The following is a 20,311-nucleotide window of genomic DNA, read 5'->3' as shown; positions in this document are numbered from 1 at the left end:
ATACGATTTATGAGAAAAAGAATAGGAAAAGAGATAGGGAACAAAAAGAGGGAGGAAAAAGAGGTTGGACCGCACAAAGAAAAAAGCGCAGGCGGGAGGTCGAGGTGAATACGGAGAGAAATAGAGAGAAAGAGAAAGAGAAAAAGAAAGAGAAAGAGAAAAAGAAAGAGAAAGAGAAAGAGAGAGAGAGAGAGGTGCGGAATAATGCTTAACAAGCCGACTTGAAAGGACGGCCGCCATGTTGAGTCAATACTTGAAAGTCTTTGCTCATTAAGAATATTTTACATCTGGCTCCTCCGGCAGCACCGCCGAGTCTTTAATTCCTCTTTCCCTTCTACCATTCCGTTCGTTCCGAAGCCGTGCTCGCTTCGCTCATCTTCGAAGAGAGAAGCTTTCTTTTGCTTCCTCTTACTCTGTTCCCTTCGCCCTCACTCCCGCCTTCACGTTCGAGGTCCGTCCCCCTGATGCCTGGTTGCATACCGGGGGTGGTTGGACCCTCGAAGATGGAAGTTATTTACGCGCCACTCGGAACACCCTCTACCATCGCGAACTCTCTCACTCTCTTTCTCTCTCTTTCTTTTGGTTTCCCTTCTCACAAACCCTCTCATCGGTTGCCACCCCCTCTTTTGCCACCACCGCCGGCGGCCTTGGCTGGCCATCACGTCCGCCATTGCCTTCCTTTTCTGACCCCTTAAGAACGACGGAAAGAATTCCTTCGACTTCATCCACGAACCAACCCTCCATCCGCCCTTTGCAGTCTCTCTTTCTTTTTCTTTTTTTTCTTTCTCTTCCTTTCCTCTTTTCTTTCTCCTATCGTTCTTCTACCATTGCGTAATCACCATTCCATTTCGTGGCGTTTTTCCTAATTCCTACCCAATTCCGCTTTTAGCATTTCAATTTATACCCGCGGACCGATCCGTCAGACGTGCCTATCCTCCGGTAACGATGGATTATTATCGAAGACGTACCGCTTCGAATGGAAATTTACGTTGAAAGCGGGAAGAGGGGTGAAATTGTTCTTTTAGGCGTTCGACAGAAAAATCGGCATCAATCTCTTTCGTTGTTCTTTTAACTTTCTTTCTATGGATAACTATTTATTCGATCTCGAGATAGAAAAATAATTGAATTTACTTACTAACATATTATATATATATCTACATATAAATGTTCGAGAGACTTATTGAAGAATTTTGATATTTTTGTTTTTGTTATAATTTTTTTCGCTAGTCATATTACCGTTAGATCAATTCACAAAACGATAAATCCGTTGTTACCCCTTGTCGCGAATAGGGGTTTGGTTATAAAAATAAATCACATTTGCACATCGGTAGTACGTTTCTCGCGTTTCTCAATTGTATCAACTTTAACCCTTTCATTGTTTCGCTTTTTTTTCTATCGATCCTTTCTTAGTATTTCACTGGCTTCGTTCGCGAACCCTTTCTCGCGCGTTTCGTGTTAGAAACGGGCGAGGAGATTCGAAGTTTGTCCGTGCGAACAATCGCTTGCACGAACGGCATGTTAGCGTACATAATAAGCTGTGCAGAAAGCGAGCAAACGAGAATGAGAAAGGAGAGAGAGAGAGAGAGATAGAATGAAACAAAAACTGGTCTCGCGAGGTAAAACAATAGGGGGTTCCTTCGGAAGGGCAGACAGAGAGAAAGAGAGAGAGGAATACCGTACAACCCCGTAGAGTCGTAGAGCCATGGCACGACGTGTGTGAAATTCAAGAACCTGTAGCGCGAAGAAGAACAAAACGTTGTTGCCAGCTGCGCGGTGCATACGTTATTAGTGTGTCGTTTTGTCCTTCTTTATCGACATTCTTACTGGAAAAATAAAGAGAAAGAGTAAGAAAGAAAGTAAAAGAAAGAGAGAGGACCAAAGATCATAATTCCAGCGAGACGGTGCAACGCGTTAATATACCGATTCTCTTCCTTCTTCTCGGCAGAGTCTCTTTACCCTACATTTTCTTTGGTACTTTTCATTCCCTATCCTTTCTCACTCTTCTCTCTCTTCTTCCCCATCGACCGAGAAACAGGTTCCTCTTTATTCGGCCCGCTTATTATGCAACTTATTGTTTTCGCCGAGACACAAGGGTCTCCGAGTGGTCCTGAATCAGGCGAAAAAAAAACGAGTCTTCGAGTGACTCGTTCCACGGCTTTGGGTTCTCATACTTTCATCTCTCATACTAAATTATCATAGCGTTAGATTTTTGTCACTTTGATGAACCGCTTTTTTTTAACCGGTGGATAACATTGTGATATTTGGATTAGAAAGGATCCTTTATGAAGAATATACATATAGAGAAGTAGATAAAAGGTTCTGTATTGTATAGACTAGAAGATCATATTCCATGCAAGATGGCTTCTTTGATATTTTTCACTTTTTTACTTTTTTTAAATACTTCTTTGACGATATTCCCATGGACTGACTAGGATGACAATTGTGACATTTTTTTTCTTAATTTCTTTATAAACGATTAATAATCTTGTAATATGGTTCCTTGGTACATTGCTAAAATGATGCAGCACCAATAAACAGCAGATGTCCAGAAGTAAACGAAAAAGATTTTCTTTTCATTTTTACTTTTTCTTTTTTTTAGCAAGAACTCCCGTGGACCCGTCCAGGTGTCCATTGTGGGTCCGAGCTACGATTCTCAACCCTTAATCCTTAACCCTTTGGCCGCACGCATCCGCCTGCAGACGCCCATTTACCGATTCTGAAACAATACCGGCCGGACCGCACCCCGGATGCGCACGTTTATTAAGTAATGTCCCCCTTTGCTTTTCGTTTTGCAGCTGGCCGAGCAAAAAAAGCACTGTTGCTTTTGTCTATCGCTTCTCGCAGTCCAACGATGCTTTCCTAACGACTTCTAGCGATTATTATGTCATAAGATCGAATGTCCGCTATGTTTAACGTTGAGATGTCCTGTTCGAATTCAAGGTCAGACTGATTTTTATATTTTTTATGCACGATCACTATATCACGTTAATTTATTCGTTTCTTATAACCTTAGATTGCAATTAAATTTTTTATTTAAGAAATTTTATATCCTTTTTTTGTTATAATTTTACTTGTTCGTCATATTGTTACATTGGATCAGTTCACAAGACTATGATTCTAAACGTTAGATTGTAATAATATACTATTAAGTCCATATAGTTAACATAAGATAAACTTTTAGAACTTAGTAATTGTAAATTTCTTTCCTTCTTTTGATTTTTCTTTGTACAATCCCTCTCATCGAGTTTTTTTATTATTTATTTTTTATCTTTTATTCTTTATTAATTTTAAAATTCATAAAAATAAAATGAGTTTATAATAATAATGCATATGTTAATTAATTAAATACGAACGTTATACTAAGCAGTTATATCTAAGAATGGAAAGTTCATAATAATGATCACAATAATCATTTTTGCAAGTATATTTCCATTGATCTAGAATAATTGATCTTTCTTCTTTATAGTCATATCTTTTACACTTTTATTTATATCTCAAGTATAATGCATCATATGCAAAAATTCTTTTGTAAAATCGATTTCTTGAACTGGTGATAGTATTCAATCAACGTACGTCGTACCATTCAAAGACGAGTCGCAAGGGGTTAAGCGAAACCTGACCAGATCCGTGGCTCACCCCACTACGTGGCCGGCAAAAGGGTGGCCCTTGGCACTAGAACCCGTCCTTCGTTCATGCAAAATGCAAGAGGCCAGTTTCGAAACGGCCGGCCATCAAATATCCACGCCGTTACTATTTCCGAATAAAAATTCTTTCGCGAGCTGTTCGAGCAATTTTTGTCTCCTTGTCACGTTAAATTTGATTTAACGTATTTTTTTTACTGGAAGTGACGATACGCCAAAAATATTGAACGTGATCTATGTGATAGAATCACAAGCGATGTTTCAATATTTGGATCGAAACATTCTACAAACTGATTGAAACCGAAAGTGTCGTTTAAATCGAAAAGGCAGACGATGGTGCTGCCAAATTGATTTACTATCAAAATGTTATGCTTTTTAGTGACAATTCGGATATGATTTTAGAGTTTTATAATTTTACAATTAGATTATTATTATATATTATAACTTAACAGTAACTTTATGGAAAAGAGAGAATAAAAAATCAATATTAGTTTATTAATAAAATTACAATATCTTGTTTATCATTTTAAGATATGAATCTTCAGTTACAGTGTTGTTACAAAAGTATAGGCTCATGATGCTGCGACTCTAAATATCTACAAATAAAATATTTATAATTTTTCAGTTCGGTAAAGTGAATTTTGGGGTACTTTTTGCTTATTATTTTTTATAAATTGTTGTGAAAATATGGTGAAAGGAGGACTAAGAAAAATATTATTATAAAATCTAACATCGAATATAATATTATAGACGGTAGAATAAATAAATGTGTATTGCTCGAAATTCTTTTTAAAGATTGCAATTTAGTAAGAATTTACTCATTTTTTATCATTCTGATTTAATTCCATTACCAACAGATTTTTCTCAATGCACCGTCTTAAAAGGTTGACCTTAATCTCAGGAGGATCAATTAGTCTCTGATTAATCCTCGCGTAGCATTCTCTCATCCGTTTCCTCTTCAATTGTCTGTGAAATTATCGTAAGTAATTTAGTTCTCGTAATGGTCTGGACGGCTTTCCACTCCGTCAACTTTTATAAAGTTGCCGACTTTACTCGTTTTTGCGTAATTACTATTAATTAAGTAAAGATACAATTAAAATCTTTTTAACTCAATTCGTATGATCGAAGGAAGATGCATAATTATAATAACTAGATATTGTTATTGTTATTATTATTATTATTATTATTATTATTTCTTTTTTTTGGTCGAACTAACTCAGGGAACTTTTTTTCATGTAAGATAATTAATAATTATATAAAAATCAACATAAATATATGATTAGAAGCACCAAAAATTATGTAAAAAAATTTTGAAAATATGTAATAAAAATATGTAATAGAGGTGGGAGGGGGTGAAGTTAACGAAAGAGGGTGTGGTTGCTTAAAATGTCGGACCTTGGAGTACGTACGACCATATTCCGCTTGCCTGCTCCCTTCGTAAGCTTGACAGTGGAGGAGGTAAACCCCACCCACCCCTTTGTATGTAGAAGGTATGGAGCCATTGATTTTGAATATGTAATCGGAGGCATTTTATTATTCCATCGTACTTTGATCGGGGAAGGGGTTTGCTGTTTCTCCGTATCGGACGGGGGGTGGTTCGATCACCATACCACCGCCATCGACCTTCGTTTCTCGTCCATGAAAGGAGAGTGGGGTGAGCAAGCGAGCGAGCAAGCGAGAAATAGAAAGAGTACGAGAAAGAGAGAAAGAAAGAGAAAAAAGAGAGAGAACAGAGTTGATTCTCCTCGGCAACTACCACCGTCAGAACCAACGTAAGCACCACCACCACCACCACCATTACTACTACTACCACTACCACCCTCCAGTTCTTGACGCGTGATTGAATATTTTTTCGCTGTGCGCGATTGGTTCGTCGTAGTCGTGGCAGGCAGAACGAACGAGTCTAGAGGGGTAGTACGGCATGACGGAGGAGAAGGAGGCGGAGGAGGAGGAAGTGGTGGTGGAGGTGGGTGAGGTGGGGTTTGGAGCCACCTGTCAAGCAAAAGAATCGCCATGGTAACCAGGAAACCAGGCACCGTCGCCATCGGCTGAAGGGGCTGCTTGTTCGACGGGGGTTGTCGACCGGATCTTTCAGAGATACTCATGGAGCTTACATTGAATTTTAAGAAAGTTTCTACCATCGGAATAAGATCGGTATAATCGGGTGTCCAAGAGCGCCTAAGACCCCATTCGAAAAGAGGATTTGCTAAGATGTCGAGCGAGACTTCTTTCGAGAAAACTCTATGTAAACCATTTCGTTAAATGATGGACAAATTGGATTTTGAGTAATGTTTACGAAACGTATATTGAATTTCAATGTTACTGGAGAGTTGTTTATATTTTGAAATTTCCATAATAAGATGTTTTGTTTGTTAACCTTGCTATGTTTTTTATGAATTTCAATCAGTCTTAATTTATCTATCGCATTGAGAAGATTGATTGAGTTAGCGTAGTCGGTATTTTTACGATATATTTGTTATACTTCGCAGAGTCTGAATAATTTCTTTGTAATATTTCTATTTCTTAGAAACGGATTCGTTTTGTTGCAGAAGTATTTTTCTTTATTCCAATGTCATCATTTTTTACTTCATAAAGGCTGTCACAAAGTTCATGAGTTTTGTTTCACCAACACGCTGCTCCCCGAAGATATAAGAGAGTCAAATAAAGATTATATGCTACGTTCAATAATGTTGCTTCCGAGAAAAGGGTTAGATCTCCTTTTTCTTACATTCCCAAAGGAGAAGGGATACTCAAAGGAAGCATCTTTGAAGTTGCTCCTTTTAATTTTGATGAAATTTTACAAGTTGATAGAATGAAAGAAAATTGAAGACACTTATATTTATTTTTTTATATGCGATAATTCGATTAGAATAAAAGCACATCATTTTCAAAGTTAGAATATTTTTTAGTTATAACTTAAAATTAAACATACTACGAGATTGGTTTTGAATTTGGAATCAAAATTCTGCATTCAATGTTATTGCTTTTCTTGATTTTACTTTACGGTAATTATAATTACAAATATTTTGCTATTATTATTTAATAATTGCCTATACTAAAGTGACTATTATTTGAATTCAATTGTAAAAAATATGAATTTTATTAAAAACCGGTTATTGGATCGGTTACGGTGTAAATAAGAATGCATACATTGTCGGTAGATTGAGTATTTATACGATATATTATCTGTTCCTATTTAGAGGTGAAAATTATATTGAAAATGAATCGTTATCATTTGACATGTCACTGAGAACGATTTCAACGGAATTAATTCGAGAAAGATCTTGAAGGCGACATATCAAGGAGCTCCTATGACTGCAGTTCGCAATCTTCCTTGTAAAAGTAGCGCGCGGAAAGAATCTGCACCCTCAAGGGGTTCTGAAAACGCAGGAAAGCGGAAAGGAAAGGAAAGGAAAGGAAAGGAAAGGAAAGGAGAGGAAAGGAAAGGAAGGTTGGGAGGCCACGGGTTGAGGTGGGTGAATGGAGGTCCCTGTAATGATCTTACGGCCGTGGTAACTTTTTTAATCAGCGCCCGGTTTAATTATACGGTCGATGAGGAAGGTGCTCATTCCCTTCTCTCTTCTCTGGAACTCCTCCAGGCTCGTGCTCGAATCCCTCCCGGTCGGCTGGTCGGTCGGCTAGCCAGCCAGCCAGCTGCCCTCTTCGTTCTGCACCAGCCTCCATCTTCGAGCTTTTCTCATCAACCCCTCACAGGGTAGACTCGGCCAGTCGTTCTTAACTAGGTACCGACTCGCAAACAAGATTTGACTTATTGCGCCCGAGCGATTTCTCCTTCGTTCTCTGCTTATTCCTCAGGAAATCCCAGGGAATCTGCCTCGGGAAATTTTCAAATGTTTTTAATTGGACGCCGTGGTATCAACACCGAGAAATCGCGATGATTGCGGCTCCCACATGAGCTCTTACATACTGACGTAGTAATTGCCAATTTTATGGTAAATTGTTGTTGATTATTCATGCGAGTATTTAAAGGTATTTTATCTGTAAATCGTATCGTTCGATATTATTTTTTATTTCTCATACAATCATTCGTTTAATACGCATTTCGTGTTTTATAGTTCATAAATTTTATTATTCAGAGATTTACTTATTTATAATACAGTGTTTATACGTATGTTTTTTATTGTTACACACGCGTGTTTAGTTCATACGTTATGCAATATTTAATGAATTATTGCGAATATAAAGCATCGTTTTTTGGCCGTCGAGCAATGGAGCTTACATCGTATAACTTGGCGCACATTGAGAAGGGGTGGTTAGAGTGGGGGATTAGAGGGTGGGCTCTCCTCTAGCGATACAATTCGAGCTTCCCTTTTGAGTAATGGCGTCTGCTATATCTTTAGGAATCTTCTACTTTTTTTAGTTTTTTTCTTATATTACTACATATATCGAAGAAATATAATTAATATATTAGTTTACTTTTCTATTTTAATAGGATTTAAATTAATTATGTAAGGCAAATCAAAGTTTTTTATTGATTTTTTAAATTCAGTCTATATTTTAAAAAATGTAGATATATATTGATCAAATCTTGATAGACGACATCGAAATGACTTCAATTTAAGTGGCTTGTGACCTGTAAATTTTTTTAAAGGGTTGTATTCAATACCAAATGAAAATCAATCTCTACCTGCTCGAATTTAACCTGAACGCGTGCTTGGTACCTGCTATGTGAGATACAGAATCGAAATCGATTCTATTAAGCATAAAATCGATGGTGTGAAAGTAATAGAGGGTATCGGTACCTGTTGCGTGGCAGCCCGATCTGTTACCTGGCACAATGCTCCCTTTTCCGTAGTGACAGGTAATTCGATTTGTTGCATCGGACCATTGAATATATAAATCGTTATCACGAGCTGATAACGATTCTGATCGTTTAGATAATAATCGATTACATTTGATCTTCGTTGCATTTTCTTTTCAAAGATTATAAAATCTATCAAGAAATAAAGCCAACAATTTTCATAACGGACTGTATTTAACGTTTTCATTAAGTTTCGAATTATTTGCATAAAATATTTAGATGATTTATGTTATTTGTTAAATTAATATTATGTCGTAAATATATATATGTATGCGCTAATAATTATTACAGTAGATCAAGTCAAAAAATGGGAAAAATTAATTTTATGATTTATTTTATATTACAATTATCAATTTTATTAATTTGTTGTCTTAGTCCATTGTCGCAATTACCGGTACATATGTAATTCTATAATTTAAACAGAAGTGTTAGGAATTTTAATGGTAAGTTTGAATTATTATATCTAAAATGGAACGATCTTACATCATTAAAGTCTCTTTTCGCGCATTGACAACTACATTATTGAAATGGTTGTTTCAAATGGCTTTACAAAAAAGTTTTAACGACGTCGGGCTCGTATTTCTTGTAGTATTTCTTTTTTACGATTGTCGATAGGTGCTATTGTCAAGTTTTATTCTACGTCGATGGCGATAGGAAGTTAGGAAGGATTTTCGTGGTAAACGGTACAAAATTGCTTCGTCGACTTTCTACAGTTTCCCCTCGCTCGGTGACAACGACGAGAGTTAATTACGGCATAATTAACGTGTAAGGTAATCCGCGGCTTACGTTTCGTCCAGACAAGAGAGACAGAGAGAAAGAGAGAGTGATGGGAAGGAGAGTTGAAGGGATCGCAATTAGTGCGCCGTCTTGGAAGATCGATCTTCTTTAGGGGAAGCTTGTTCGTTCGAACAGGACATTCTCGAAGAACTTTGAAAGGCTTGATGCACTTTATTACTAGCTATATTATTCCTTTGATTGAGCTTTCGGTAATTTTCAAGATAGTAAGCGTTTTAAATATGCATAAATTGCATTCTTAAAAATATTTTGTGATAACATTAAAATATTGCGTTAAATTTTGTTATTCATGATAAAAAGAATAATAATGATAATTTCAGTCAATGGCCTACCTACGTTGGATTACAAATTCCTATCAAATCATTAAGGTCAAGCAACGTGGGCATGGTTAGTAAAATGGATAGGTGATTCGTTAGGAAAAACAAAAACCACGTGCTATTGACTTCAGAAAGGTGGTAAAAAGATGTGACTTCTTTGGTAGTATTGAATAATTTAAGAACGTTTTATTGTAGTAGAGAAGTGACTCAAATTTGTAAAAAAGAGAGTAAAAAGACAATAATAATATTTTCGCCCTGTGTATTTTAATCATTAGCAAAATGTTGTGAGACTTGCGAATTAATCGAGTGATTTTTTATCGTAATTTTTTAACTTTTGTTAACTTCATAAAATGTTTTTTTTTTAATTTTTTTATCTTTTTATTTGTAAGTCTCAGAAAATAAGAATATTGTTTAATGATTTATATAAATCGTATTACATTTACTTATAAGTAGACTTAAAAATATTCGTTATTTTGATTTCATATTCATTTGATATACATTACATGAATTATTTGTATAATAAACATTGTTTTTTGCACATATAATTGTTTTATATTTTCTTTAAAAAAATTTTAATATGATATTTTATTGTGCTATATATAATTGTTAAACACCCTAGAAAAAATTATCAACTGCGCACGAGAAAATGTTTGAGCTGTTAGTGAATAGATGGCAGTATATCCTTTCGACCGAACTGGGCTCTGTAATTCACTAGACCATATTTTTACCATAGCGCTCTGTGTTACCGACGATTTAAGGGTGAAGTGGTAGATCCCTGTTCCACCCTTTTCAGTGGCTCTCAGTTATCGCACTTTTAATTTTAACGTTTGGAAATAGCTCACGTATTTGAGAGGAAGCATTAAGTCGCTTCGAAGCAATTTATGCGTGTGATAAAGCAGACTTTCTCGTACCAATAATTGTCAATAGTGATTAAATTGCTTCTATAAATTTAAATTAAATATTTTGCAGATCTAATTGCATTCTTGGGTAGTATTTTAAGTAGATATTCTAGGAAATTACATTCTCTCTTTCTCTCTCAATTACACATCACTACGATTTACGTTTAAAACGAATAATTTTTAAACGCGATATATAATAAAATAATAACTGAATATTCAGAATTCAAATATTTTCTATTTCTTGAACACAGATTGAAGATTAGGAAAAAATCTTAACAAGTACGATCAAACAATATTTTTAATAAAATTAAATATTAAGTCATGCATACAATCGAATATATTAAAATGTCCTACTCGAAGTAGGATCATGTCTCGTCAATTTGAAATATAAAGAGTCGCTTTTGCTACGGCTACATATTCTCTAGCTGTAAAAACAGTTATTATTTTTCCGACGATTGTTCGTCACAAGCAGATGTCTACCAAAATACTTTTCTCTTTTTCTAACTTATACTTTCTCATTCTCTTTCCTTCTTTCTTTTTCGATCCTTCAAATTTGCATATACAGGAACGAATCGCAGCATCCGGAGTGACGGCAGGTAGCGATGGTACGTACGACGGTGTGCGTACGGTGAAAATGAAGTGGCCCAAGGCATTAATAACTGTACAAAAGGGCCTTAAGACCGGGGTGGGAAACGTGGACCATGTTGCATAAATTAAATCAAAACGAGTTTCGCGAGGCAACGGCTTTAGAGGGTCGTTCGAATCACTGTTCTCGTTTTATGTAGTACTTTAAGAAGACTAAAATGACACGGACTGTTTCCAATGAATTTGTGATTTATTTCTTTATTTTTTTTGTAGAAATTTAATTTCATCGAAACAGTACGGGGAATATATGTAATTTTTAAATTAAAAAAGAATAGAGATAAAGAAACTTGCGGAGACGTTAGTGGATGACTTTGTGGTTTCTTAATGTCGTTATCGGAATCGCGGAACGATGAAAGTGTGAAAACCTATCTACCAATGCCAAGGGATGTAAAGACGTTAGAATCTTTTTTCTTATCTCCCTTTTCTCGGTCTTATGTCTGTCTTAAAAGAGATAAAAATGTCCCATCCCCTTAGACCGATAATCCTTATAAATTGGCACGATAAATCCTCATCAAGTTTATTAAATTAATGCGAGCCCTTATTGAAGACACAGCGATTTCTTAAACATCAAGGCAAACCCTGTATCATCGATCGGATCTTACTATTTTCTAGAACTTTTGAGCATACTCCTCTCTTCTTCAATGAATTTTCTTTCTATTTTTTTTCTTCTAACGAGATTATGTATTGTGATAAAAAAAAGATAAAAAGAAAAACTTTTTCGGGAAACTATTATTATCGAGAAAAAAAATTAATTTCGATCAATAAAAAAAAACGAAGATAAAGAGAAATAGTTTTAACGTTACAGAATTGAATAAGTTCATTGTCAAATCGGTGATATGATATTTTCTTAATTTGCTCGTTTCGCGGAAGAGTCTGTTGGAAATTTTCGTAATGGTTGATATTACTGAATTAAGGAAAACGAGATCTCTTTAGAAAATAAATTTTGTATAGGGTAAAACAAATAAAACAATTCTATCGGGATCCTCGAGTCGTTGCAGTAACTCATCTTGCAACTTTCACCCTACTTGCCTCGGCCAGAGCTGGCAGACAGTTTTGTTTCTTTTTCCTGGACGGAAAGCAATTGTTTCGACCTGGCAGTTTAAAGAGAGAAAGAATAAAGGCTGGAGAGTCGTTGAGAGCTAGAGTGTGGGGAGACAGAAAGAGAGAAAAAGAAAGAAAAAGAGAGTAGAGAGAAGGGGGAGGGAAATTATAAATGCGCGACTGGCAGCGACACCCCATTACTCGGTTGGGTCCTCCGCTTTTCGGCGCCATTGCATCGAAAATGCTCGCACGACCGAAAACAAAAGAAGAACGCGGCAGACTCCCTTTTACGAGCTTCTCTTTCTTTTCAGCTAACATTAATGCACGAAGCAAATATAGGAAAGCTAGCATCACGAAATCTACCGGGACTTTTGTAACTGCCGGGTTTTGTTTTGTTCTTTTTTTATTTTTTTTTAATTTTTATTATTTTTCACGAGATAAAGTTCAGTGGAAAATAATCAATATTAATAATTAATTTTTTATTAATTCTTATAGTCGCAAGTATACAATAAGTGTACATATTCTTTAAAAAAACTATAATTATTTTTCTTTTTGAAAGAAAGGAAGGATTTCCGTTCTAATCTTTCTCTTTCTCTCTTTCTCTCTTTCCATCTTCCATTGCATCTCTTTTTTCTCGTCCAGTTCTGCTTTATAAATTCGCGTCCATATTAGTCTGGGGTTGAGCGCGCACTCCGACGCGCATCGATCCGAGGCCTTGCGAAGCCTGCCGGTCTTTTTGGATTCTCGGCATATGTTTCCCTTCAAACCTGCCGACGAAAGTCATATTCGACCTCCTGTTATCTTTCATCCTTATCTTTGGAACGAGGAAACATCTTTGTGTATGAATCTAGCCTATATACTAAAACTTTCTTATGCGCGTTATACAGGCACCTATATTTAAAGCTTAAGAAATAACTTCGGGAAGCTTTTTACTCTCTCCGGCAATTATCATTTTATAAGCTAGTTAATTATGGTTTTAAAGTTCTTTAACATTTACTGAATGATATTTATTACTAATAATAATTTTAATGATGTATTATGTACACAAATTCATTGATTTACTTTTATCTTATATTCGATGTTTAAAAATTATTTTCTTGAGTTTATCAAAGGTGATCGTTTCATTAAACTTTTTTGAAGTGAAACAAACTTCTTAAACGACGGTAACGATAAAATTTTATAAAATGACATGAAAAAAGAGAGAGCATAGAGGTGGGAGAGAGAGAGAGAGTGAAAATTTTGAAAGGTCTAGTGTTAGTGTGTGAGCGTATGTATGTGTATGCATATGTACATATGCATGCATGAGATACGTCGATCGATAGTTATTGCAAGATGTGTTTGTTTATGCAAGGATGAATGGAGATGTGACGTACCTTGAGAGTTTTTAATATACATTAAATAATTACTAATTAATCGAAGGAAATGTATATTGTAATTTAAAAACACAAAGTATAAATTTGATGTACTATCCTCTTCGAAATTCAACAGTAAACTGTTTCATTGTCATTTATGAAAGTCATTTAAAATTCTTTTATTGATTGTTGTTTATATGATTTTACGGAGATTACATATGTATAACGAAAATAATATTTGTAATAAATAGAATTTTCACTTTCGGAAAGTCATATGAACAAGAATCAATAAAAGAAATTTGATCGACTTTCATGGAGGATTTCGAGTCAGTCTAACGGTGGATTTCGAATTGGACGGCGCATCGAAGTTATATTCCGTGTTTCTAGATTACAATATACATTTCTTTCGATCAATTTTCAATCATTTGAGGTATATTAAACACTTTAATGTATTCTACTAATATTTTGGATTCTTTAAACTAAAATACATTTATTTTAACGTTTCTTGCCAGTGATAACTTTAAATTAAAAATTTTCGTTCAATAAAATATCAAATCGAAATTATTTAATATTCGACGTAAATTAATAGATATGTAATTTTTAAACAAATGTATTTCGGTTTATTTTTGCTTTAATAAGTATTAAACTGATTTTAGTACTAAAAAACTTTTAAATACAGTAAAAACAAAGGATGATTAACCAATTGCTAAATATAAAAAAACCGGATATTTCCCCGTATTATACCAACATGTATGGTTTTAAGGTATAAGCGTTCTTTGTACATTTTTTCGTATTTGTTTAATTCACTGGTTATTAATAAAGCTTTCAAGTTAAATTCATCAAATATGTAACTAATATATACTAATGTATTTATTTCTAAATTTTCTTTATTCTAAATACTCTATGTCACAACAGTTTTCAAGGAAAAATCTAGTAAGGACAACGGTGTACGATTTTAAGGGACAGTTACTGCATATATGAATCAATTGATTATTTTCCACATGATAATATGAGTTCTTCTTTTATCGTGCGTAGAGGCAACGCAGATTCTTTTATTTATCTATTTATTATTGTACAGTAATAGATTTTATTAATGTTCGAAAACGATCTCGTAAATTTCAATATTTAATTTTATCGTCGAAGTTATCGACGATACGTGTCTTGATAAAACATAGGTGGAGAAGAAATCCTCCATTCTATAGGACTGGTTTCTCGTATTTCCTGCCTCTTTCTTGCATCCACCCGCGATCAATAGAGTGTATTCTTGACGCGCACACATTGTATCCAGAGTGAGAGTGTGAGGGTAAGAGAGTGCGGAGGGGATGGAGACACAGGGAAAGAGAGAGGAAGACATGGAGAGAAAAAGAGAGAGAAAGAAAGAGAGGGAAAAGGAGAGATATAAGTACGCGCGCGCACACTTCCACGCGTACACATGCAGGGACATACACACACGTTTTTGAGTACGTTCACCGACTAAACGAAGGAGTCGACGGAAGTACGGAATATGCGAACAGCGCGACGACTCGCATAAGCTTCAATCTTCGTCTTCCATCGCGAAATAGGAAAAAGGAGGAGGGAAAGAGAGAGAGGGAGAGAGAGAGAGTGGGAGAGAAGAGAAGGACAAAGAAAGGGATGGAAGGTCGGAGAGAGTGGCTCAGAGAGAAAAAGAGAAAAGATCGCTGGGGTGGATCCATAGAACAACTTTTATTCGACTGGCATGGAATTGAAAAGCTTTTTCCAGCTTTCGAACTTTTACACGCTAGCTCTCTCTCTCTCTCTCTCTCTCTCTCTCTCTCTCTCTTTACCTGCGAGAAAATAATCGTATACGGCTTGAAGACGAATACTTTACTTTAGTTTTTCCATCAACGAATATATATAAGATTAAGATTGAATTTGTATTATCTGCTCGAGCGTAGTAAAAGTTCATTTAACCGAAATACCATTTGTGTTTAACCGTTAGACCATTTAGAGAAATGTTAACGTTGTTCATGACGGGACAACCTTCCCTCGGTGGATTTCCACGAGTTCATTATTTCGTAAGGAAAAGTAATTCGCTCGCCAATCAGACTGTCTCTTACATTATCCGCTGGCATAACGATCTCGAAGCTCGATTCGCCTATATTCTTATTTTTCTCTTTCTCTCTTCCTTTCTATGCTACTTCTTCATCTTATTCTTCTCCTTCTCCTAACTCTTCTTCTACAAGCAACTTTTTGCGTCCTCCTTACCCGTCCTCGGATGTCAGTGATGAATGGGTCCTGGCGAACCTCCAGGAGCTGAGGAGGAAAAAAGATAGGTATCCCGGTCTGTGCAAGAATTACTCCAAGACGAAGACGTCCTCCTGCGCTATATGGGGGTGTGAAAGAAGAAACGACAACACGAACGCCGCGAAGTCTGAGACAGACGCCGAGCGATAAAACTGGGAAGCCTGTCCTTGACGTTGTCTTTTTCATGATTGATCGAACTTAACCGTAGTTCAGGCAAATGATCGTTAATGATATCCATCGAGCGAGAAACCAATCTATTATTAACAACGTCGTATTTTTTCAAAGCTTTTATTAAGTTGATATTGTTAATTATCATATATGTTATTAAAAAAGCAATATCTTATATATCAGAACGAAATAAACGTAGAATACAATCATTTGAAATATTTCAAGCTTAAAACGTCAAATTCGTCACGCATAAATTCGTTCCTGAATTTATAGTCGAGACATCCGTAAGACCAGGTAATCGACTGAAAATGTTTTGTGTTTGCTTTAAACGTGGGAAAAGAAAGTCAGCCCTTTCTTTTCTTTCTCCTTTCTCTCTCCCTTTCGCACCTTCCATTCCAAGTTAAAGATCCTATAAATTTGCATATGCATGCATGCTTGTATTCATCGCCGATAGAAAAGATTTCGATGCTACTACTTTCCAAAGATGAAGGGTTGTTTTTATTCCGGTGGAGAAGTTTCGAGGATCTACCGGAAAGACAAAGGGAAGGGCAAAAGAGGGAACGAAAGATAGGCGAAGACAAGAAAAGAGCAAGGGAGAACTCGCTACTTGAATTTTCCATTTCCCAGAGCACGGATCTTTTAGAAATACTGCAGTACCTACACGTGGATCGAAATAATATAAATAATATTTGTATGTGAAAAAATTCATACATATATTTATTATGCAAAAATAATCGTTGTTGAATTTTCAAAGTTTCTATCACTTGTTACAATTAACAAATCATAGATACTTTTCATAGATGATAGTTTATTTTGTAGCACGTATTATCTAAAAGCAATAAATCAAAATCGAGTGCATCTTTCTACGACAAAAGATCCCAGGGAATTTTACCCTCGTTCTTGGGAGACTCGTGGTTTTCAATGGCGGTATGGTACAATGGCTTCGTGGTACAAATATACTTTAAAAAGCACTTAATCAAAGCCATGGGTGAAGATTGGAAGTCGAGTGTCGTTTGACAGTTCGATATACGATTGCGAAATATTATCGTCTAACTTTCAAAAGAAAGTCCTTATGGTTTGTCAAAACGTAGCTTTTATTAATGCATAGACATTCATCTAGCCCATACCCATGTTTACATAAGCATTTTGGTAGACGATACATATAGATTTACACAAACAATTGGTTATTTTCGGGCAATCTCAATTAAAGTTCATCGTTCCATCTCTTTATCTTTTTCGCATCATTTCACTTTCTTTTACCTTCTCTCTCTCTTCAAATTTCTCAATTAAGTACATCGGCGGTCGTGCGCCAATGCGCTCGTTTAACCTTCCATTTTTCCAACACCTCGCCCTCTATTTATTTTCTTAGTAAATTACTTGAGGACGGTCCGGGACATGACGAAGGGGTGGTTGGCAGGATGAATTGTCAACGCGGAGAAAGAGAGAGAGAGAAATGAGAGAAAGACGAAAAGAGACGATAGCGACGAGACAGAGAGGAAGAGAGTTTAAAGACGCCTACACCCACCTGTTGAGACGCTCTCATAATTAATTCCATTTCACACCGCCACGCGCTGGCTTTCCTGGATTCAGAATAGACAAAGAGAGAAAGAAAACAAAGGAACGAAAAATGCGTCTTTTTCTTGGATCATAGAATGAAAAATACCTTCCAGGAAATGGTAGTTATTTGATTTTTTGTTTATTGATATAGCTTGGCTGATGTTCACTTAAAAGATATTCATAAGCTTATATAAATAACATCGAAATGTATTTATTTCTTAAGAAACCTTAGTTAAAAAAATTTTAGGAAATCTGCTTTGAGAAGAATCGAAGAAACGAATAGAATTCACTTCGATAGAACTTCATTTCGCATCTATACCTTAGCGCGTTTCAATCTTTCTTCAAGTTTGGAAAGCCGCGGGGCCGTCTGCTACTTCGGGTAGTTCCATTTCAATTTCATTCCGTCCCTCCTCCACCACTCTCGGCGCCATCGTTCGAGCTCGAAGCTCGCAGAAGAGCCAAGGAGTATCTACATTATGCTGATACGAATGAACCATTTCTTCTACCACCAGCTTCTCCATCTCTATAGCACACCCTCCTATTCCTCTCGCTATACTTACCCTTCTGACTTCTCTTATCCATCCTCCCAACCCTCTATATTGAGAATATCCCATTTACCTTTCCTTTTTTTCTCACCTCTAATGTAAGATCCGTTAGTAGACTTTCTTACTTTCTTAGACAAAGAGAAGATCTTAATTTCATAAATTTTGTGTACACGTGTGTGTTTTTAATATCGTCATATAGGCAAAGTTAACAAAATGTTTATTTAAAAAAGCGTTTAGAAGAAAAGCTTAACATTTCGTTCATGTTTTCTCGTTCCTTCAAGAAATACAAATATTATCCATAATCAAACCCGTGGGACGTCGAGACATAACACGTCGAAGTCGAGAGTCAACCAAGCTGACGCGCGAAATGGGAATAGCAAAAAAGGGAAAAAAGAGGAAATAAATAAAGAAAACGTAAGAGAGAGAGAGAGAGAGAGAGAGAGAGAGAGAAAATAGACATAGAGGGTGAAAAAGAAGAGAGGAAAAGCGTATCCCGCGAAGGGTTTCTCTTCCAACGTTGCTTCCACCTTCCACCGCTTTTTTTCCGGGAGAATTCACGCGAAATATCGATTCGCCATGGCAGCGTGGAGCATATAAATAAGAAGAGTTTTCCTGCGTGCACACGCGTCACTGGCCACGCCACATCCTGGCAGCCCCTCCAGTTGCCTCCTCGTTTCTATCTATCTCTTTTTCTCTGTTTTTATATATATATATATATATATATATATATATATATATATATCTCTCTCTCTTTCTCTTTCTTTCTTTATTCATCTCTATCTCTTTCTTTCCCTCTCGACATTTGCGTCACGCTGAGAATGAGAGAAAGAAAGATAGAAAAAGAAGAGGAGAGTTGTCGCTCGGTGGGGGTGGCTTGGGGGATGAACGGGCCGTGCGACGGAGAATGCGAAAGAGACGGGCCAGAAGGACGGAGATTATCCTGCGGAACTTTTCGACCGCCGGGGGAGAATCTACTGCCTGCGAACGAAACATCTCCCTCAAAAAGCACCCTCCTCCTCGAGTTCCTATTCCTTCTCCTCCTCCTATACTCTTCCTCCTCTTTCTCCACTCTCCTCGTGTCCACCGTCCTACCCCGCACGTTCACCTCTCTCGTATCGATTCATCCGCGATCTCGGCACCGCCGCCGGATATACCTCCGCGCGTTGGGGGACAAAAAGAAGAATTATGACGCTGCCGGAGGAAGAGTGGAGGGAAAACCGAACAGAGGAGTTCGAGAGACACGAAAGATATTTCGCTTTTTCTTCCCAAAGTTTGTTCCTCTATGTGTTTCGGTAGTAATCATTTTGCAAAATATTCTTTTTTATACCCCGATTAAAACGCGAGTTATATGTTTTATATCTTTAGTGTAGTATCTAGTAGGAAAGTACTATATATTGTAATGAATCGTTCGTTCGATGATTTTTGGTTAGCACAAATCGGATGGAAGTTTACGGTACACAAAGTAGTGTCCTTAATGAATTCTCAAACTCAAATTAAAAGTTCAAGATTGTCCGTGAATGCAGTCGATGAATGCGACACTTGATTCCGTAACAATGCAAAGTTTGGCTCCGTTTATACTCTCTTTCTCATTCTCCCTCTTTCTTGCTTGTTCATTTTCAATTTAACTATGTCTGTTTCTACTAGAGTGAAAAAAGGAGAATGTAAAAAAAAACATGAAACGAGTTATCGGTTGTTTTCTTTACGATAGGATTTACAGAGTTTTCGTGTATTGCTCTTGTTGTTGGAAGAAATTTATTTTTCTTAATAAACATCAAGTTATTCTTTTAACGAGGAGGAGGTTTCTTCGATTCTAGTTCGATTTATATGCTTTGTTAATTACAAACTTATTCATTACATAAACTATCTTTTTATCTTCTTCTTCGAAGAAACGACCGTGCTCGGTTTTTAAAGGACATAAAAACTCTTGTTTATTTTCTCGCAAGATTAGTGTATCGTGAGATATAACAAAGTATATGTATATTTTCATAAATGTATACAATTGTCGGTATTTTATCATCAGATAAACGATGCTCGTTTACTCACTTAATTAAGATGGTTATGAAAGGAAAGAGAATGCTTTTCATGGAATTATTTTTTTTTAGAAAATGGCTAAGTGCTAAAATTGTTCGAAGGAATCTTCAGAAACAGTTACACATTTTCCACTATAACTTTTTTTAGTTTATCGAAAAAAATGCTCGAAAATGGACTCTTGATATTTTTTTCTATCGAAATAAGGGAAAGAAAAAATAAGAGAAAAGAAAATA

General features: G+C 36.1%; 1 long non-coding RNA gene across 2 annotated transcripts; it reads right to left on the bottom strand.

The window, feature by feature from the left end:
• Positions 1–4,131: 4,131 nt before the first annotated feature.
• On the bottom strand, positions 4,132–5,203 carry LOC122520656. 2 transcript variants are annotated; one of them, XR_006304587.1, is made up of 3 exons: positions 5,037–5,203; positions 4,493–4,607; positions 4,132–4,237 (listed from the first exon to the last, which is right to left on the bottom strand). It is a non-coding gene; the product is annotated as an uncharacterized LOC122520656 (long non-coding RNA). The 2 variants fall into 2 exon arrangements; XR_006304586.1 differs by lacking the exon at positions 5,037–5,203 and having other exon boundaries at positions 4,493–5,013.
• Positions 5,204–20,311: the final 15,108 nt, after the last annotated feature.

This window comes from Polistes fuscatus, unplaced genomic scaffold (assembly GCF_010416935.1).
Source record: "Polistes fuscatus isolate 324 unplaced genomic scaffold, CU_Pfus_HIC Scaffold4, whole genome shotgun sequence".
Classification (NCBI taxonomy): Eukaryota; Metazoa; Arthropoda; class Insecta; order Hymenoptera; family Vespidae; genus Polistes; species Polistes fuscatus.
Note: the sequence above shows the minus strand (reverse complement) of the source record. Positions and strands in the feature narration are given on the sequence as shown.